The 21,128-nt window shown below is 37.8% G+C and overlaps 1 long non-coding RNA gene across 1 annotated transcript in view; it reads left to right on the forward strand.

Moving 5' to 3' along the window:
- Window positions 1-20,472, forward strand: part of LOC135966179 (uncharacterized) — a 37,433-nt gene extending 16,961 nt beyond the window's left edge. The window contains exon 2 of the long non-coding RNA XR_010579305.2: window positions 17,091-20,472. This is a non-coding gene — a long non-coding RNA (uncharacterized lncRNA). The remainder of the gene's footprint in view (window positions 1-17,090) is intronic.
- The last annotated feature ends 656 nt before the right edge of the window (window positions 20,473-21,128 follow it).

A 21,128-nucleotide genomic window follows, 5' to 3' on the forward strand; every position in this document is an offset into this window, starting at 1 on the left:
TGAACATTATCAGAATATCCATGAAAAAAGTCAATCTCAAAAGGGCTTATCATCATAATAGCAATATTTTAAAAGTGATAAACTTCAAAAGTGGAATGGGCCTTTGTTTATTTTCCTGCTAGGACAGATAGTGTCTCACAGGATCTTCCTTCGGGAATCCTTGTCAGAGGTTGAAAAGAACAAGGTTTATGTAGGCAGTGCCAGCTCCTGTTCCCTTCAAAAAACAAGCAAACAACAAAAAAAGTTACCTCTTCCAGTAGTTTGCCATGTGGATAGAGTAAAATTTCAGTTGACCTGCTATTCATTGATTGGCATAAAAAGGTAATAGAATTATTTCAGGAGCTTATTTAATCAATGTGTTTCATTAAGATTCTGCCTGAAAGGGAGGAGGCTGAAGGTGGAAAATCTTGAGATGAAAGTCTTTTTGTATCCAGACCATTGATAAATTGATTATGACACTAATCAAACCCACAAGCTGGAGAATAGGAAACATGGGGACAAGTTTATTAGGTTTACTTAAACAAGCCTAGGTCCTAGAATTGCACTGACATCGCTCATAGCTATAACCTGTTCTAAGGAGCAGGTGAGAGCTAGATGACCTGATTTAAATTGTCTTGCAGTCTCCAGGGAAGTCCTGATTTTGTACTCCCTGGAATTGTGAGACCCAGACAGATCTCACCTTTACTAGATGAGGGCAGATTTGCAAGTGCCAATTGCACCTGAAAATAATAAAGTGTGTGCCTCCTCTATCAACTTGACACTAATGAAACTGAGGGCCAGATTCAGAGTTTGTGGGTGGCACTGACACAGATGGGGCTATGTGAATGATGCAGGATTTTTGTCTTCCCACAGGTCAACTACAGATTGTGATCTGGAATTTTCTTCATGAGGATATATTTTAAGTCTTATCTATGTTAGTTAGACTTTTAGATCTGTGAATGACAGAAAACCCAACTCAAGTTGACTTAGGCAGGAAAAAGGTGTTCATTGGCTTGGGAAAGTGCGAAAAGTCAAGCTAGAACTAACTTCATACATCCCTTGATCTAGGGGCTAAAATGATGCAAACAAGACCAATTCTCTTTTCATCTCCTCATTCTGCCTCCCTTATTGATTTCATTCACAGCTCTTTTTGGAGGCAGGTGGGCAGCTTTTAGCTCCAGTGCAGCATCTTTCAATATTTATGTCTTTTTTAAAAAATTTTTTTATTATACTTTAAGTTCTAGGGTACATGTGCATAATGTGTGGGTTTGTTACATATGCATACATGTGTCATGTTGGTGTGCTGCACCCATTAACTCGTCATTTACATTAGATGTATCTCCTAATGCTATCCTTCCCCCCTTCCCCCACCCCATGACAGGTCCCAGTGTGTGATGTTCCCCTTCCTGTGTCCAAGTGATCTCATTGTTCAATTCCCACCTGTGAGTGAGAACATGCAGTGTTTCTTTTTTTGGCTTTGCGATAGTTTGCTCAGAATGATGGTTTCCAGCTTCATCCATGTCCCTACAAAGGACATGAACTCATCATTTCTTGTGGCTGCATAGTATTCCATGGTATATATTTGCCACATTTTCTTAATCCAGTCTATCATTGATGGACATTTGGGTTGGTTCTAAGTCTTTGCTATTGTGAATAGTGCCGCAATAAACATGTGTGCATGTGTCTTTATAACAGCACGATTTATAATCCTTTGGGTATATACCCAGTAATGGGAGGCTGGGTCAAATGGTATTTCTAGTTCTAGATCCCTGAGGAATCGCCACACTGTCTTCCACAATGGTTGAGCTAGTTTACAGTCCCACCAACAGTGTAAAAGTGTTCCTATTTCTCCACATCCTCTCCAGCACCTGTTGTTTCCTAACTTTTTAATGATCACCATTCTAACTGGTGTGAGATGGTATCTCATTGTGGTTTTGATTTGCATTTCTCTGATGGTGAGTGATGATGAGCATTTTTTCATGTGTCTGTTGGCTGCATAAATGTCTTCTTTTGAGAAGTGTCTGTTCATATCCTTTGCCCACTTGTTGATGGGGTTGTTTGTTTTTTTCCTTGTAAATTTGTTTGAGTTCTTTGTGAAGGACCTCTTCAAGGAGAACTACAAATCACTGCTCAATGAAATAAAAGAGGATACAAACAAATGGAAGAACATTCCATGCTCATGGATAGGAAGAATCAATATCGTGAAAATGGCCATACTGCTCAAGGTAATTCATAGATTCAATGCCTTCCCCATCAAGCTACCAATGACTTTCTTCACAGAATTGGAAAAAACTGCTTTAAAGTTCGTATGTAACCAAAAAAGAGCCCACGTTGCCAAGTCAATTCTAAGTCAAAAGAACAAAGCTGGAGGCATCACGCTACCTGACTTGAAAGTATACTACAAGTCTACAGTAACCAAAACAGCATGATACTGGTACCAAAACAGAGATATAGACCAATGGAATTGAACAAAGTGCTCAGAAATAATATCACACATCTACAACTATCTGATCTTTGACAAACCTGACATAAACAAGAAATGAGGAATGGATTCCCTATTTAACAAATGATGCTGGGAAAACTGGCTAGCCATGTGTAGAAAGCTGTAACTGGATCTCTTCCTTACACCTTATACAAAAATTAATTCAAGATGGATTAAAGACTTAAATGTTACATCTAAAACCATAAAAACCCTAGAAGAAAACCTAGGCAATACCATTCAGGACATAGGCATGGGCAAGGACTTCATGTCTAAAGCACCAAAAGCAATGGCAACAAAAGCCAAAATAGACAAATGGGATCTAATTAAACCAAAGAGCTTCTGCACAGCAAAAGAAACTACCATCCGAGTGAACAGGCAACCTACAGAATGGGAGAAAATTTTTGCAATCTACTCATCTGACAAAGGGCTAATATCCAGAATCTACAAAGAACTCAAGATTCATGTCTTATGGGAAAATAGAACTTCACACATTAACTAGTTTAGATACAAGTACAGTATTGGGACTAATTCTCATTAGCCCAACCCCAGATGAATCCCTGTAGCCAAGAGGCTGGAATTTTATTCTTGTGCAGCTCTGAGTGACATGTTCATTCCTGAAGCTGGTATGGTGTCAACTACATCAGAAATCCATACTGGGAGAGTGAAGGAGGGCAGGAGAACAAAGGGAACAGGAGAGGCACTGATATCACAAGGGGCAGCAGAACAAAAGACCACAAAAGTTCAGTACAAAATTCTGCAGGCTTACTAAAGAGATTGTAAACCCAGCTGCTTCTAAAGACCAAAGATGTAGGTCCGATTGGAGTAAGACTTGGCAAACTGAGCAGTCACTAGAAGATCTAGTGCCCCGTGCCGCATGAAAGCAGTTGGAGGACAATCACCTTTTCTTGCCAGCCCCTTGGAAAATAAAAGGTTCACCTCTGGGAAATGGGCTCTTGACCTACAAAGAAATACCTGTGCGAAACTCTGTTATTTCTTCTAATACAACTTTTGTTTTTCTTTGTAGTCAGCATAAAAGTTGACAGACTAGTATCAGCTTACCGGGATGCTGTTCACTGAAGGGAACTATCTAAGTTTCAGCATTAGAGTTGGATATAAAATAAATATAATAGTCCCATGAAGATATTCTCAGACACAAGGAATACCAATAACTTGGCACCATTATCAGTAAACAGCTGGAGTTTCTGAAGACATATTATTGATCTTCTTGTGACACTTTTTCTCATGGGGAGATCATCCACTTTCAGGACTTCAAATACAGTCATATGTAGATAGAAGTTACATCTTTCTCCAGATGATATTCATTGTCTAGGTCCAAATACAATTCAACTCCTACTGGCATCTCAAATCCGTAATATTTAATACTGAACTGAATGTCTTGAGTCCTGTTCCACTTCCTGTGTTCTCTATCTTGGCTTGCCATTTCACCAACCCAATCTAAGCCATAAACTTGGGGGTCATTTTAGAGAACCCCTCCCCCAGATGATACCTGTTGACACTTTTTGCATCTTTCAATCCATCTTCTACATGACTTCCACTCACATGTTCATTCAAGCCACATTTTACATGTCTCAATTTCATACCTACCATGTAAAAGGTCTATTTTATATATTGTTATACAACAGTGAGCAACACAAATGTCCTGCTCTCATAAAGCCTGTATTTTTTTGGGAAGAGAGAGTGAATATGTGAATAAACGTAACTAAAACAGGTAAGAGGTAGAGAGAGAATTTGGAGTGGGGAGTTGCTGTTTTCTGCAGTGTGGTCATGGAAAGTTTCTCTGATAAAATAACTTTTGACAGAAGACTTTAAAGAAACAAAGGAATGAGCAATGTGGATATGGGAGTGAAATGAGATTCAGCGTACAGAAAAGCAGAATGTATAGGGGTAAGTGTACATGCATAGGATACCAAGGAGTCCCATGTAGCTGAAGTGGAAGGAGCAAAGGCATGATGGTAGCAAATACTGACAGAGAGGGTAATCGGGATGGGGGGATCAGATCGGGGAGGGCATTGTAAGGTTTTGGCTTTTATGGAGTAAAAGGAGAAGTCAGCCCTGACATGGTAGCTCACACCTGTAATCCCAGCACTTTGGGAGGCTGAGGTGGGCAAGTCACGAGGTCAGGATATCGAGACCATCTGGATAACACGGTGAAACCCTGTCTCTACTAAAAATACGAAAAATTAGCCGGGCATGGTGGCGGGCGTCTGTAATCCCAGCTACTCAGGAGGCTGAAGCAGAAGATTTGCTTGAACCTGGGAGGCAGAGGTTGCAGTAAGTCGAGATGGCACCACTGAACTCCAGCCTGGGTGACAGAATGAAATTCTGTCTCAAAAATAAATAAATAAATAAAAGGAGAAGTCATTGGAGAGTTCCCAGCCAAAGAATGAGTTAATCTAACATTGTAAAAAGAACAGTCTGAAAACTGTGGAAGTGGAAAACAGACTATAGTTTTAGGATTGTTATGGACTGAGTTTTATCTCCCCAAAATTTATGTGCTGAAGTCTTACCCCATAACATCACTATATTTGGAGACAGGGTCTTTAAGAAGGTAATTAAAGTTAAATGATGTCATTAGGTTGCGGCCTTAATCTGATATGATTGATGTTCTTATAAGAAGAGAACGAGACACTAGATCTCGATCTCCCTTCCCACTCTTTCTTTCTCTCTACATGTGAAACCGCCTTTGCAAAGATTATTACAGTGAGAAAAATCTGGCATAGGAAAATCATGGCAGTGAAAGAAATCTGATTCAACCCCATCTTTCTTCTCACCTTCAAGCTGCGTTGTTCATTCCTGGGCGTAGACCAAGCTAACTATGGGAGGAATTTACAGTTTACCTTTTTTTTTTTTTTTTGAGTTGGAATCTTGCTCTGTCACCCAGGCTGGAGTGCACTGGTGCAATCTTGGCTCACTGCAACCTCCATCTCCTGGGTTCAAGCAGTTCCCTTGCCTCAGCCTCCTGAGTAGCTGAGATTACAGGCGCCTGCCACCACGCCCAGCTAATTTTTGTATTTTTAATAGAGATGGGGTTTCACCATTTTGGCTAGGCTGGTCTCAAACTCCTGACCTCAAGTGATCTGCCTGCCTTGGTCTCCCAAAGTACTGGGACTACAGGCGTGAGCCACTGTGCCCAGCCAACATAGTTTAACTGTGAAACAAAGATGATGATAGCCTTTTCCCAGAAACAAACCCCCTCCTTGCTTGAGGATCAGACCGCTTTTTAAAAAACTAATGAATTAGCCATAGATCAGAAATTATGGCTCAGGAGTCATGCAGCCAGAGGCCACAAAATTCCCAGTTTTCCCAAATGTTTCAATAGATAACATCGCTATTGTAAAATCTAAGATTGGTGTTCAAGGTATTTTTCAGACCCAGAATTCTGATGGACCAGCTGGCACCAACCAGATTGGTAAACTGGCTCATCTAGCCTTGTTGCTCCCACCCAGGAACAGACTCAGTGCAAGAGAACAAGCTCTGACTCCCTGTGATTTTATCCCTGACCCAGCCAATCAGCACTCCCCACTCTCTAGCCCCTGCCTGCCAAACTATCCTTAAAAAACCCTAGTGTCTGAATTTTCAGGGAGGCTGATTTGAGTGATAACTCCAGTCCTTCTGCTTAGGTAGTTCTGTGTATATTAAACTCTTTCTCTGTTGCAAAAACTGGCTGTTCTCAGTTCATCGGCTTTTCTGAGCAGCAGGCAAGATGAACATGTAGAGCGATTACACAAGGGTACAGAGAAAAGGCCATGTGAGGACAAAGCAAGGGTGTAGCCATCTGCAAGCCAGAAAGAGAGGCTTACCAGGAACCAAACCTGGCAGCACCCTGATCTTGGACTTCTGACCTCCATAACTGTGAGAAAATAAATTTCTGCTGTTTAAGCCACCCACTGTGTAGTATGTTGTTATGTCAGATCTAGCAGACTAAACTACTATAACAAAGGTACCCCTATATATAAGATAAAGGTTGATTTCTCTCCCATAGAATAATCTAAGTTCTAGGCTAGTGGACAGTTCTGCTCCATTCGATTATTTAGGGGCTTAGGTTTTTCCATCTTGTTTCTCTATCAGGTTTACTGTATTGTCATCATCTGCATTGCCAAAGCCATATTCTTGTGTTGCACCAGACTGATGAGAAGAAGAAAAGGCATATAAAGGAGCAATCCCAGTCTCTTAAAAGATCTGTCTCAGTAGTGGTTCATACTCCGTTGTCATGAACCTTGTTACATGAGTGGGGCAGGGAGACTGGGGAATGCAGTAAAGATGGCTAGTCATGTATCAGGCTCCAATTGTATTACTATGACAGAAGGGGAGAACAGATTATATTGGACAACTAATTATTTTTTACTACAGCCTGATCCTTTGGCCACCAAGTATCTATGGACCTTTCTTTTAATGTAAAAATACACACAATTCCTCTTCAAAAAAGACAACCCTAAGCCCCACCAATTTTTGAATTTAGATCAGAGCCCAGAATCTCTGGGTGATGAACAATTTTCTCCACCAAATCTGGGTGTATTCCTAGGACACAAAAACTAAAAGACATGTTGTTTGCAAACTGACAATGCAACAAACACACCCTATACACAATTATGGACTAGGGACAGGATAACCGTATTAAAAACTATCAATTGGAAACAAACAAATGAACAAACAGCAGTCAATGTTTTACGTAGTGATGGGTCCTGCTGTGTAGGAATTGCTTAAATGCCCTAATCTGGCAGTTGAATTTACTTGATTTAACCCTGGTTCTGCTTTCTCAAAGGAATTTCTTGTCTTTTCTCCTCCTGGAAAATATCCAAAGTGTCTTCTTTAGGGACTGTGCCACTTTTGGAGCCTGCTTCTTGCTTGTGCAAATTTGGTGATACCACATTTGTTTTAAACCTCAGTCACAGGTGTTTTGCAGACTAGGCTTTGGTTCCTTTGGAAATACATTTCTCAGTTCTTTCAAAAACATAATATGTTTCTGCTGTATTCATTCTCAGTCACGTTTGGCTATAGCCAAATCCAAGGGCTTTTTTTCCTTTAGGCATAGTGTTTTCATTTGTTTTATGTAATTGTGCCTTGCTACCCATCACCGCCCCCGCCGCCAACCCATACGCTACCTTAGCAACTCTCTGAAACAATAGACTTGGATAAGAAGGCAAGATAAGAACCTTAAAGTTTGGGTTCTGTGATCAGAAAACTTTTTCAACCTTCAGACCCTGATCTTTTCTATTCTTTTCCATTTCTGCCTGCCAACAGGCTGATTCTCAACTGAGCTCATCACTTCTTTGTTGTAACTTGCAAGCAATAAGGATCTGTTCTTTCTAGACATTTCTTAGACCTGCTACTTCAGGAGGCATGTGATCTCCCTTCCCAATTGTTTGAGGCGATAGTTTACACAATGTTTTGCCAGGATATACCAAGTATTTGTGGGTTTCTCATCTCCACTTGCCCTTCTGATGAACAATGCCACATTTTAGGTATTATAATGGTAGCGCTCCATATATGGTAGTTCTTTCTGTATTAGGTTAAGGATAGCAGCTAAATAAAGAGACTATAAAATACAATGCTTAAAACAAGGTGGAAGATTTTTCCTAGCTCACATAATCATCTGAATTTCAGGTTGATAGGTAGCTGTCTTCCATATAAATAATCAGGGACACAGATTCTTTGTATGTTATTTTCTTACTACCTCATGGGGTATTGTCTTCATTTGCAAGATTAAAACTATATCTCAGATATGTCCATTGTGTAAAGAGGAGATTGTGAAGGAGGTGGGTCTAGAAGTAGGCACACTTATGTTCTGCTCATATTTTAGTGGTGAGAACAAAGCCACATCTAACTGAAAGGGAATCTGGGAGCTGTAGTGTGTGTAAGCAGCCTTGTGCAAAGCTTCAGTTGTATTATTATGAAAAAAGTGAGAATGCTAGTCAGCAGCTTCTGTTATGGGAGACCGTCTAAAAGTAGGGATCCTAGTTAAGAGGCTGATGCAATCATTAAGGTTTGCAATGATCATGTCTTTGTAGAGGAGCAGTAGTAAAGGTGTTGAGAAGGAGTTGGATTTTAGATATATTTTGAAAGCTAGTAGAATTTGCTAATTGATTGGATATGGGTATGAGAGAAGAAGGTGACTCTAAGATTTTTGGCTTGTGTACCTGAGCAGTGACATGTACTGAGAGAGGGAAAATTAGAGGAAGGGCAGGATTGAGATGGGGAAAATAAAGAATTAGATTTTGAACTAATTAGACATCCAAGTAAGCAGGTCATGTGGGGATATATAAGTTTGGAGTTCCAGAATGTTATTGAAGATATAAATTTCTGGGGCCATCAGTGTGTAGATGGTATTTAAAGCCATGCATCTGTAATACCATCTAGAAAGTGAGTGAAGCGAAAAAAGCAAAGAGCTCTAAGAACTGAGCTTTAGTGCACTCCAGTGTTTAGAAGCCAAAGAGATTGGGAGAAACCAGTAAAGACTATTGACAGGGTGGCCAGGGAGGTAGGGGGAGAATTAAGAGATAAAGTTTCCCTAAATACAAGAGAAGAAGGTATTTCAGGAAAGAGATAGTTGCAGACTAGGTCAAATATTGGTATTTCGATGAAGTTGAAACTGACAATCAAACGGCAATGTGTAGCCTAACTGGTGACCTTGACCGAGTGTTACATTGGATGGAGTTGAAGAGAGAATGGGACTAGAAAAAGTAAAGACCAAACATGACCAAATTTTGGAGAAGTTTAAAGATAAAGGGAAGTAGTGAAGTGGAGTAGTAACTTGAAGGAAACTATGGGAACATGAAAGGTTCTTTTAATATGAGATATATTAAAACAGGTTACATATTCATAGGGATAATCCAATAGAGAAAGAAAAATATCACAATGTGTAAGAAGGAGTGATAATCATTGGAATGACCCTAAGCAATGGAATCTAGTGTTTGAGCATTGATCTTGATCTTAAATAGGAACACGCTTCATCCACTTTCATGAAGGAAGGTAGGGAAAATGAGTATAGATGCAAGTAAGTTGATAGACACAGCAGTGGAAATGTGTGGACATTCTTTTCTGATGGCTTCTATTTTATTAACCACATAGGAAGCAGGGTCCTCAGCTAAGAGAGGGTCAGGAGAGAGGAATTGGAGGTTTGAGAAGAGATGAGAAGTTGTGAAATTGGGGTCTAGAAGAAGAGGAGTGAATGAATTCAGTATATGTGGAAGAGCTGCTTGATATTCCTGATTATGAATTTAAAGTGAGACAGTCAGAAGAAATGAATATTTTTTTCCAACCTTGTTTAGCTTTGTGATTGTAGGTACAGAATAGACAAGAGTTGGTTTAACCAGCACAGGGATTTATCTAGGTGTACCTGTCAAGATCCAGCGAGAAAACAGAAACCATACCACCAACTAGAACAGAGGAAATCTAATATAAACAAGACCTAGCTGAGAGATGGTTAACTACTAAACAGGGGTGAAAGAGAACTCTAAGGTGCACAGAGGCGGTGCCTGCGAGGGTGACTAGATGCCTACATGCCAATCACAGCACTAGAAATGTCTCTTCTTTCACTTGTAGCCTTGCAGTTTCCCTCTAGCATTCTCTATGGGCAAAGCTTATTCTGAAGAAATGTCTGCAGAATCCAGCTCTTGTATCACAAAGCAGGGCAAAGAAGAGTGGGGTTACGAACTGAAAGACAATGACTTAATAATTAGCACAACAACTTAATAATTAGCGCAACCAGATGAGCACAAGGTGGAAAGAGCGGGCAAGAAAAGTGAGGTCGTATACCAGAGAGTTATTATAATCATCATGGAATCGTATCTGGATAAGGAGGGAGAGACGGAAAAGGAGGTGAAAGGCAGTGAAAAGAAGAAGGATTCTGGGCTGCTACATCCTGTAGCCTGCTGGAATGGCACTTTCTGGAAGGGTGCAGGGTATGACCTGCACAACTGTTCCTCAATGCTCTGGAATGCATTGCAAGACCCAGTGGAACACAAGAAAGACCGGAGGAGGGTTCTACATGTGAACAAATCTGATTTTGCTATGTCAACTTTCAAAATGATCATAAAGATATACTAGAAGAACCCTGTTGGAGAAAGTAAGTGGAGAAACGAATTCGTGCTCAGGCACTTTCATTTTCTGTAAGGACCATGGAGAAGGCAAATTTTCACCTAAGCTATTCTTATTAAACATTGCAAAACTTGGGGATCTTTCAGTGCTTTTCCACTTTATTTCCTAAGCTATGAAGAAGAATACTGGAATATTCAGTTCTATTAATTTGTATAATGAAACAATGAATGTATTAAGTATGTTTTCCAAATTACACGAAGATTCTCTTATTCCCCTTCTCCTTCCTTGCCTGCATCTCTTCCTCCTCCCACCCTCTTGAGAATCGTTGACCTAGACATATAAATGTCTAACAAGGTAATCTCAGGGATCTGAGGGAGTGCAAGAGGCCACTCAGGAAGAAATCTTAAGCGTGAAGCATTTTACCCCACTAAAATCATGCTAGTTACTGACAGCCAACTCTGCCTGCCAGTAATTATAGCCTGTCAGGGTTCACAGGCACTTGCATTTCACAAGGATGTGTGAATTGCACATGTCTTACATTTCTTAGTAGGGCCCTGCCCTACAGCAATATTTTTACCAAATGACAGTTTTCAGGGAGGTATTGGATCTTATTTAAGTGAAAATAAATAAATAAATAATAATAATAATAGTTATTCTTCACTGTAAGACCACAAAGGAAGCTGCAATTAATGAATTTGCAGAGTCAGGAACATTGCTCAAGGCATTAGCTCAGTTTGGTGTAGAGCTGTTTGTTTACAAGTCATTAGGAGACCCCAGACCCATTTGTGTTGACAGGTAGTCTTCAGTCCTTTATCTGCTTTTTTCCCTCCTTAAACTAATTTTTTATAGTGGTAAGATATACATAACATAAAAATTACTATTTTAACCTACTCATTTAGATGTCTCAAGGGTAAGCTGCCTCTTTTTAATCTACCTGTGCAATATAAAATTAAGAGCCAATTACACCATCATCAAATAGAGGAGGGCTTTTAAAAGATAACTGGAGAGTGATATAGAAGGTTTCCTAATCACTACACCTAATTGCAAAGAGGAGCAAAGAATTTTTCATGAGTATCTGAACTATAATTAAATACAAATAATCAACTATGAACTTTCCATTATTTTAGCAGTGTGTTCTCTGAGGCAACGAAACTTTTCCCAAGGGAAAATAGATTACTGTTTGCTGTAAATCAAATGTGTGTGGAAAAAAGGGCATACAACAAAGTGGGAAATAAGAGAGAGAAGACTCCAGGAAAGTAGAGAAAGAATTCCCGAGTCGAGAAGATATAGGAGAACTTTTACAGGCTAAATGAAGAGGAATTTAATAAGAGAAAAATCTAAATAAACATGAAGTTGGAGGAGTATGTGGAGAAGTGGGCTTGCGCTAAAAAGGTGATACAAGGATCATATATGTAACCTGCTAGGGGGAGTCCAACCAAAAGCAATCAACTTCCATCCTGGATTTCATTAGAAAATTCTTCATTCAACAGGGACAAATTCAGCTTCTATTTTTTTTTCTTACACATAACAGTTGATCACTGGATGAGCAAGATATACCCGTAGTAGGCACCCTCACTGTTGTGGAGTAATGATTTTAGAAGGAAGGTTGTGCATTGGGGTGAATGTGGAGAGTAGAAAGTGTTCTTGCCCTTCTAAGCTCAGGGAATTAATTCATTAATTCATTCATTCTTTACTGAAACTTCTTTCTTTTTTTTGGCATTACCTAGGTTCCAGACAAAAACACTTTTTCACAATTGTAAGCAAGACCAACAAATTTGTTCTTTTATGGCCCTTACTATTTTCCTAAAGAGAAAGACAATAAACACACAAGTAAACAAGAAAATATCAGATATTAACATCTATGGTGAAGAAATTACAGCAGAATGGTGAGACAGTGTACACATCTTCTTGCATAAAGTGAATTATTAGACATTTTTATCTTTCCTCCCTCTCTCCTCCATCTTTTTCTTTCTCCTTTGCTTCCTTCACACATTTTCTGGAGCCCATATTATGTATCAGGCTTATCTGGTTTATATTTTTATACTCCCTAAACCCTACTTGAGAGAAAAAGTAGTGTTTTGCGCATAATAGGACTTCAGTAAATTGTTGGAAAGATTCAGTTGTTCACAAACGTAGACTACATGAAATGAAGAGCGTAAAATATCAAAAGAGAGGAAAGAAAAAATGAGCATAATTAACACAGAAACAGGTTAAAATTAGATGACAGTGAGCCTTATTGGCACAAATAATGACTACATCAATATGGCATTTGAAATAGCAGGACGCCATCATTTATCTCACTTTTGTGCCTCATCTGTCTTATGAATTTGGAGAAAGCAGGGCATTTTGCCAAATTTAGAAGCAATTCAAATTTTATGTATTAAGACTTTCGACTGAAAGTTGTAGATGTCTGTATTTGAGCTCTGATTGCTGGCAAGATAAAATTTCCCAGTTAAAAGAAAATCAGTTTTTAAGGTTATGAAAGAGAGAGAGAGAGACCTAATGTGCCGAGTTAATTGTAAAGAATCAGAAACAGATGGACTGATGTCTTCTTAAGAGATAGAAGGGAAAATAGAGGGAAAACAGTGAGTGGCAGAATGCAATTTGGGGGTCGTTGCTTTTGATCACATAGCCTTAGCATGTTGGGTAACTAACAAGCTTAGGCCGATTTTCCCTGGTAAAGGAGCTTTGGATGACATAAGCCAAACATTTTTCCTCTTAATTCTCCTGGTAATAGCAATTTATCTTTTTCAAGCAGTGGTGGAAATGGAGGAATGCACACGAATGCAGATGCTGGACCTCTCTGCCCACCTCATATGTAAATGTTATAATAGGATTTACCTGACTTAGCAGTACAGTGGAGGCTCCCAGAATTCATTTTGATTCTTACCCCTGCTCACAAAGGCTATATAGGTTTGTAGAAAAGATCAGCATTAAGCAGAAAAAGTCACAGCCATCCTAACACTTTTGGAAAGTATGAGTTTACCATAAAATAAAAATCTAAAATCCTGGTCAGAAACTTACGGGTGTCTTAGGGTGGTGGTGGCTTATCCACAATTGATTTAGGCAGATGTTGTATCTTGCATTTTAACATTCATGAATAAATTCCCTCAACCTAAGGCATATAAACACACATTCATGAAAGAATCCACACGACTTGCTTTATTTTTAGGAGATTACATAAAATATTTATATCCCTCTGTCTTCCTAACCAATTACTTTCCCTAAGAAAAAAAATAATACATATGAAATGTGATTAAAAATTTACCTTGTACCAAATAACTTGCAATTAACTCATTCATTTCCACATTTCTTCATTCTCAGTTACAGTTGGGATGCATTGTAAAACAACTATCACTTTTGAACCTTTCAAACTGGAAATACACCATATCAATGGTGGCAGGCAAGTCAAAACACAATGTAGATTTTGTATCAATCAGAATGTAAAATGATCTCATTAGAGTTTCAGGTCTATATGTGGGTGCATTTTCAACTACTCCGCTTTCCTGCATGAAAGTTTAGCAAAGATTAAGTCATTTACCAGCGACAGTTGGCTAAGGCAGCTGAGCGGAGGCTTTGATGAAATGTGTCAGTCATTTTCCAGCAACTCTGCCTTAGACAGTAGGCTATCAGGAGTAACCGCTGTCAAAGAACTATTGTCAATGTGGTTGGAATTCTTTAGACAGAACATTCCTCTCCTAAATATTTTCTTTAACCTGTTTGTGAGTCTTTTTTTTTATGACTGTATTTACTATTAAAATTAACATTCTGAACATGAAAGCCTGGATTTATTTTTTGAAAGAAATTCTGGGGGAGTACTGAGTGGAAAGGATGGACTTTAGAATTCATATAAAGAAATAGCAGTACATATATTCATTACGTGAGTGATGGGATCAGTTGTACCCCAAACCTCAGCATCATGCAATATACTCATGTAACAAACCTGCACATGTACCCCTTGAATCTAAAATAAAAGCTGAAATTATAAAAAAGAGCAGTACATAAGTACTACATAATTAATCAATAAATGTCACATAGCATCCTATTTATATAATATTTTGTTCTAAATTTTACTTAAAATTAACTAGCTATTCTTATTTAGCTAAATTTGAAGAATTAAATATTGTTTCTGTTCTCGTACATCTCATAGCCTGAACCAAACCCAAATATCTCATGGTGCTGGTACATAGCACAGACTCGAAACACTTCGTGGCATATTTATTTAAAGCAGAAAAATCTCCGCCTTCCAAGGGTCTCAGTAACAGATCACACCAGGAACTATTCCAACCATTTCAGATACTGAACTTTCAAAATACTTCTACTTCTCTTTCTCTGAAAAAATCATAGTGATCAGATCCTAACAAAATTTGAAATCTCTGAGCAGATATACAGAAATATCCACATATAAAGATAAGCAAATTTATCACACAAGAAAATGAATTGGAAGCAATGACCATTTGATATTTAAACAGTGATTTTCTTACATCAAAAGAAGCTACTTTAAATTTATCTTATGTAAAAGATCAGCTCAAGGTCCATGACTTCTGTTTGAAAGTGTTTCATGGGATTCTTAGCAACACAACACTTTTTAGCTTACAATTTAGTAATGAATGAGTAGACTGACCTTTTTAAATGAAACGTATTAGCCTGGGCATCATCACCATCAACTAGAAGCAAAGGACCTTCTAGTTCAAAAGTGTCCTCTCAAATTATCTTGTGTGTGTTTTCCAAAATTGAATATTCATCTTAGGATTTTAAATGTTGATTTAAGACTTTAGTGAAAGACGTGCATTTGGGAAGCTGGACCAAACAGTGGGAGTATTGTTAAATATTTTGTTAAATATACAGAACTTTTATTTGGGGTTAATTTTTTAGGGAGAAAATCTTACTTTAAAAATATTGTGAGTTATGTTTTGAGATCTTGAAAACTTTTTGTAGGTGAATTATCAAGTGGCATTGGTGCTAGGAGGAAAAAGACATGTCAACAGATAATTACAATAAAATGTGATAAGTGCTATTATAAGGATTTGTGCCAAGTCTTCTGAGAGGGCTCCTCCCCTTCCATATGGGGATTTTTGGCAATGACAGAATCAGGGTGTGGGTGAATTTGCTGAAGTGATTGCAATCAGGTCAGGGGATTAAAAAACTCTTGAAGTGGGGACTTAAGACAGTCTTCCTACTTATGATATGTTCAATATGAAGGAAATAATGCTAAATAAAGAAAAAAAGGACATTACTAAGATTATCTGAAAACTCACTCTGGCATTCTAACTGAAATGAAAGTTTCACCTATAATTGAGTACAGTTATAATGCTTAAAATTTATATAGCACTTTGTACTTTTCAAAGAAATTTCTCATTGTATTAGGATTTGGCTTAAAAGGTAATTTAATTTTTAACATATCCATCCATTCATTCATTCATTCATTCAAGTATGTTGTGTTCCAGATGCTGTGTCAGGAGTTGGTAATTCAAAGATGAATAAGACATTGCTCCTTTGTTTATATATTGTATTCTCACTCAACTGTGAACATCTTTGAGGAGAAATGTATTTGTAGCACATAGGTACTCGCTATCTATCTGTTGAATGAATATTTGAATTTATGAATAAATGAATAAATGTTCTGATCAAGTTGCAAATAAAGAACTCATTTACCAAACTGAAGTTTGGGCATATTAAGATAATAGGTACTGGAGTCAGAAGCCCTGGTTTTACGTCTTAGCTTGGATATACTAGGATGATACTGGAAAATTTACTTAACCTTTTCTAGTCACATTTTCCTAAACTTGGGGATAAAATTATCTCTCTCTTAAAAGGTTGCTATGAGGGTGAATGTGCAAGTGCTCTCCAATTGAATGTGCTATTTAGATGTTAGTAATTACTGCAATAACATTCTTATATTCTACACTAGACAATATTATATTACACTAACATTCATATATTCTACACTATAGTGCAACATTTAAAGGGAAGTTGCCCTATTAGTCATAAAGTAGCATATTCTTTCCACAATGGAGAAATGAAGAGTGCTAAGCCTGGCAGTATGCCAGTTATTCTGGGGTAAATTACATCAGTGATGAGAATCAGAGGCCAAGAGAGAAGGCTCTATATTGATGGGCCGACTAAAGGGGACAGGAAGTCTTGTGACTTGGCAATAGCGTAGATTCCATGTAGTTGCAACTAAAGTACAGGGTTCTAAGTCTGACTGGCAACAAGGCAAGTTTGCTCCATGGTCAGTTTATGGTCCCAGCAATCACCACTCAGGCATCTGAATCTTGGGTAAGGTATTCTGATGATATTTGGAATGTCATTGAATGGGAGCTAAGGAACTAGATGATTTTTATAGATAAAGGAGTATCATGGACGTTGCTAAATATACATGAAGATGGAAATAATTGAAATGAGATGAGGCTTATAGGCAGTGGCCTAGATGACATAGATGGTAATTACACTGTTGTTATTACTACCTCCACCACCACCAATAACAATACGTTGCCGGTCTACCTAACATTCTTCATTATCTCTATTAATACCCATGAAAAACTACTAAAGTACCCATTTCATTTTACAGATAAAAGGATACATCTAGATGCATCAAATGACTTGTCTGCGGCTATATTGCAAGTAAATTGACTCAGTTCCTATGAATCCAAGTCCACTGCTATTTCATGTAATAGGCCTGCTTCTTTCAGGATGTCAAGGTATTGTGCAGGGTGGACTGGAGGAACAGAAATTTTCCCTGCGTAGTCGACGATATTTGCTACAGGATGCCTTGGGTTGTTTTTTACATGTGTGCATTTTCTCCCTGATGAAATGAAAACTCCCTGAGAGCAGTAAGCACCATCTTATTCTCCTTATTTAGCTCTGAGGACAGTAGACGTACTTAATAGACTGTGTAAATATATTTTAGCAGTTATTAATGTTATCATAAATATCCATTGAAAGTTTGCTTTCCAGTTAAATAGCTTATTTGTGAACTGCTAGCCACTCCTGCTTTTTTTTTTTTTTTTTTTTTGAGATGGAGTCTCACTCTGTTGCCCAGGCTGGAGTGCAGTGGTGTGATCTTGGCTACCTGCAACCTCCACCTCCTGAGTTCAAGTGATTCTCCTGCCTCAGCCTCCTGAGTAGCTGGGACTGCAGGCACATGCCACCACACCTGGCTAATTTTTTGTATTTTTAGTAGAGATGAGGTTTCACCAGATTGGCCAGGCTGGTCTCGAACTCCTGGCCTCAAGTGATCCACCCACCTCAGCCTTCCAAAGTGCTGGTATTACAGACTTGAGCCACCATGCCCAGCCCCATTCCTGCCCTCTCTAACACACATACACAGATGTCACTACTAAGCCCATTTCTTTCTCACATCCATGCTGCTATTAGATCCCTTGATGTATCCCATAACCAATATGTCATGGCAGGCCTTATCAGGCAGGGCAGCTGCTGAGCACACCTCCTTGTTGCCATGTTGCCTGTAACCATGATCCCCTTTTCTATAAACATAGCACCAGGCACATCTAATCTGCAATATGATATCCCATGTTTTATTTTATTGTTTGCTTCTTAATGAAGTTTGCTTCAAACTTCATTATTTGATTTAGCTTATTTAAGGAAGGAGAGACAGAAGATAGAGCAAAATGGGTCGAAGTAGAATGAATGAAGAAGAAAATATCTTAAATAAATGTTGGACTTTAAGACATTATTTGTATTCAAAATTAATTTGTGTCAGTCTCATCTCTGACACCTAGACTATAAGCGTATTCATCAAATGGAAGCTTAGGTGAGACCTGAATGTAGAACAGATACCCATTTTTCTTGTGTATGAAGTTGCTGCTGCTGTATAAGACCTGTCTGGCTCTTATTATCCTGCCAGGCTCTTTCTCTACTGGCTTGATCTTTTTAGAAAACTGTTGGCAAGGGCTTCAAAGGGTGACCAGCTGAAACTAACCATGCTGTAGGTTTCTGACTGCAAAAAAATTCTCTACCCAGTTCACAATCAGTAAGGTTATAACAGAAACACCTTGGAAATTTCTCTAACTATCTGGTCCCGCTCATCCTCCCTCCAGTGAGATATCAGACATTCTGATGGGGCAACAAGCATATGAGATTTGGAAAAGCTTCCCAGTTGGTTCAATCCCTCTGCCTATCTTTGCTCTGAGAATTGCTGGCCTAGTACTTAAGAACATGTTCTTTGGATTCCGTTACTTCTGTATTTAAATCCTGGCTAAGGCACTTGTTGGCTCTGTGACATTGGGAGAATTACATAATCTCTGATGATCTTCTTTCATTTGAAAAATGTAGTTAATAATTACTCAAATAGTTAGGCATAAATTGCTAACATATGTTCAAGACTTATACACTGAAAACACAGAAACATTGAAAGAAAAATTAAGGAAGATGTGAATATGTGAAAAGATATACTCATAGATTGGAGGATTTAATATAGTTGAGTAATTCTTCATAAATTGATGTATAGAGTCAAACTAATGCCAATAAAAACCTTAATGTGAGTGTGATTTTTATAGAAAATGATACACTGATTCTAAAATTTATAAGGAGACACAAAAGATCTGGAAGAGGCAGAAAAAATTTGAAGAAGATCAAGGAAGATACAGAACTTATACCTTCAGATTTCAAGACTTACCTTAGTAATCAATACCATGTGATAGTGGCATAATTATAGACATATAGATAGATGGAATAGAATAGAGTTCAGATATGTACTGTCAGGTGATTTTTGACAAAGTTACTTCGATAATTCAGTGGGGAAAGAATAATTTTTTAAATAAATGGTGCTGAAAAACTGGTTATTTGTATGGAAAAAATTAATCTAAATCTCTACTTTACAGCATCCTCTAAAGTAAACTGGAGATGAATCATAGCCCTAAAGACAAGTCACAGAACTGTAAAACACATAGAAGATAAGATAACAAAAATATTTTAAACAATTGGGTACACAAGATTTCTTAGGACACAGGAAGCACTAACTATACAAGAAAATAGTTAATGAACCAGACAGCATCAAAACTGTCAGCAGTTACTCTTCAAAAGACACCATTGAGTAAATAAAAAGGCAAATACCAAACTGAGGAAAAGAATATTTGCAATAGCTAATAAAGAATTTGAATCTAGAATAATAACTCTTAAAACTTAGTAAGAAGACAAACAATGATCCAAAATAAACAAAATATTTGAATACATATTTAAAGAAAAGAAGACCATGATGGCCATGAAAGGATGTTCAACATCATTAGTCATTAGGGAAATTCAAATGGAAACCGGAATGAAATACTATTTCATACCTACTAGAACAGTCAAAATTTAAAAAGACCGATAATATCTGTTTTGCTGTTGGGAATGGAAAATAGCACAATCACTTTGGAAAACAGTTTGGCAGTTTCCTATAAAGTTAAATAAACACTTATCATATACCCCCAAATTCTATACCGAGGCATATATCCAAAAGAAATGAAAACATATGTCCACTAAAAGGCTTGTACACAAATGTTCATAGCAGTTAAAAAAAAAAAAAAGCCGCAAATTGGGTAAAGCTCAAACATCTATCAACAAGTGAATGAATAAATTGTGTTATAGACATATAATGGGATATTAACACTCCGCAGTGTTACAACCCTGAGGAATCTGAAATATAATGCCGAGAAAAAGAAACCAAACACAAAACAGTATTTACTGTACATTTCCATTTAAGTGAGATTCTAGAACAGGCAAAAGTAATCCATTGTAACAGAAATAAGATCAGTGGTTGCCTGGATGCAGAAAGAGAGCAGCTGGGTTACACTGAAAAGGCATCCAAGGGAATATCTTGGACATGTTCTTTATTTTGATTTAGGTGGTGGTTTCATGACGTATTCATTTTTCAAAATTCATCAAACTCTACACTCAAGGTTGAATGCATTTTATTGTTTAAATGCCAACTTTTTAGATTACAAACTTAAAAATATATTGGGTCCGTTTGAGAGCTCACTGGTAGTCTACAATTGTGTATGTAAAATATAAAAATGAAATTCAAAATCTGAAATGAAATACAAATGAATGAAATACATGAATGTAAACTGTGGTTATTGTAAAGTGCCAGTAGCTTATAGACAAAGACTTTGTTAAAAAATTAAAAAAAAAGGAAACAACAAATAAAGCAGATACTTTGTTGGCATAACAATCCTTTAATTTCTTCGGTGAGAATTGATCCGTATTAGCAAAACAAAGATTTATTGGTCCTTTAGATGCTTCATTTTGAAGAATCTGGAAGAAACCTTTACTATTGGTGCCATGTCCATACTAAGAACATGGACATCATGACTTTAGAACATAGATGTACCACCCAAATGGATGTGGAACGTTGGGAATGGGCCCTCAGTGAGAAGTCATGTAGGTTACCTGTCAGATTCTGGATGAACTGAGAGGCAAAATAAATAGATTTTGCATTGCATCCTTCACAGCAGGTACTCCTGGAGAAATAAATTGATTTGTACCATTTTCTGAGTTCTGTATGTTTATGATAGGCTAACAATAAAATTGTTTTGAATCTGGTAATGTACCCATCTCATGTGTCCTTTTGAGCTTTAACTGGAGCCTTACACTCTGGTAAAGAACGAAA

The sequence above is a fragment of the Macaca fascicularis genome, chromosome 11 (genome assembly GCF_037993035.2).
Source record: "Macaca fascicularis isolate 582-1 chromosome 11, T2T-MFA8v1.1".
NCBI lineage: Eukaryota > Metazoa > Chordata > Mammalia > Primates > Cercopithecidae > Macaca > Macaca fascicularis.